Raw genomic sequence first — 1,274 nt, forward strand, 5'->3', positions numbered from 1 at the left:
TCTTCAAGGAGAACCCACTAGAGATAACCCAGGACACTGAATTTAAAAGAACAATCATAAACATGATCAAGGAATTCAATGAATTTAAAAAACCCAAGAACAAATCAAAGAACTAAAAGAAGATAGGGATAAACTTATGAATTAATTCCCAAAAGAGATAGAAACATTGAAGAAAACTCAGGCATATATGAAGAAGGAGGTGCAAAACTCAATAAGCGAACTTGAAACAACAGGGGAAAGCCTCACTGCTAAAATAAATGAAATGGAAAACAGAATATCAACATTGGAGGATAAAGTTGAAGAATTGTACCATTCAAGCAAAGATCATAGAAAATTAAAAAACAAAACAAAACACAGGAATGGAATATGCAAGAGATGTGGGACATCATGAAAAGATCAAACCTATATATCACAGGAATAGAGGAAGGAGAAGAATTTCAGGTTAATGGTGCTGACCAGATCTTAAACAGGATCAAAGAAGAGAATTTCATGAAACTAAGGAAAGACATTCCCATACAAATACAAGAAGCATATGGAACACCAAATAGGATCAAAAAAGAAACTCCCCACGACATATCATAGTAAAAACACTAAATGGACAGAACAAAGTGAGAATACTGAAAGCAGCAAAAAAATGAATGAAATGGAAAACAGAATATCAACACTGGAGGATAAAGTTGAAGAACTGGGCCACTCAAGCAAAGATTATGGAAAATTAAAAAAAAGAAGCACAGGAGTGTAATATGCAAGAGATGTGGGATACCATGAAGAGACCAAATCTATGTATCATAGGATGAGAGGAAAGAGAAGAATTTCAGGTTAATGGTATTGACCAGATATTAAACAGGGTTGTAGAAGAGAATTTCCAGAAACTAATGAAAGAAATCCCCACAGAAATACAGGAAGCATGTAGAACACCAAATAGACAGGATCAGAGAAGAAACTCCCCACGAAATAACATATAGTAAAAACACTAAATGTACAGAACAAAGAGAGAATACTGAAAGCAGCAAAAGGAAAACAAGTCACATACAAAGGAAAGCCCATCAGAATTACAGCTGACTTATCAATGCAAACTATGGAAGCCAGAAGAGCCTGGACCAAGGTATTTCTAGTTCTAAATGACAATAGATGCCAGCCCAGAATGCATTACCCAGGAAAAACATCTATTATAGTTGAGGGGGAAAGAAAAATCTTCCATGACACGAATAGCCTGAAAGAATACATGTCCACAAAACGAGCCCTTCAAAGAATACTTGAAACAATACAGAGAG

Source organism: Nannospalax galili, unplaced genomic scaffold (assembly GCF_000622305.1).
Source record: "Nannospalax galili isolate Female #2095 unplaced genomic scaffold, S.galili_v1.0 scaffold55, whole genome shotgun sequence".
In the NCBI taxonomy this organism is placed as follows: Eukaryota; Metazoa; Chordata; class Mammalia; order Rodentia; family Spalacidae; genus Nannospalax; species Nannospalax galili.